The following is a 572-nucleotide window of genomic DNA, read 5'->3' on the forward strand; positions in this document are numbered from 1 at the left end:
GTAAATACCCCAAAATGAGTTTCATTAAAAAAATCTTGTGTCTCATATTTTTGAAGGTTTACATATATACTGATTTGTTTGTACGTAAAAAATGTATACTACAAAAAATATGTCGCAAATGATATTTTTTCAAGAAAACTCGTATTGTGGTATCTTAGAATATTTAATAAAGTATATTGAGAATGATAAAGAGGTATAATCAATGTGTATACAAGGTATATTGAAGATGGGAGTACATACTCTCAGGAGTACAGAAAATTAGTCATATATATATTGAGATTCATCACCCAGGGTGCAATATAGTTATTCTTCACCCGAGGTAATCTTACGATCGTTTCATAAATAAATTATATTTGAAATACAAACAATTACATTCATATGATTCACTACGTAAATTTTGGCATAAGAAAATTAAAATATAGGTCATCAGATCGGAAAAATTGTATTTTATGTATATTTTACACTATATTTTTACGTTTGTAATTTTACATAATATAAAATATTTTTACAGTGATTATATAATTTCTTACGTTCTTTTTTTAGTATGAAATAATACAAAATTTACGAAACAT

Source organism: Triticum aestivum, chromosome 1D (genome assembly GCF_018294505.1).
Source record: "Triticum aestivum cultivar Chinese Spring chromosome 1D, IWGSC CS RefSeq v2.1, whole genome shotgun sequence".
NCBI lineage: Eukaryota > Viridiplantae > Streptophyta > Magnoliopsida > Poales > Poaceae > Triticum > Triticum aestivum.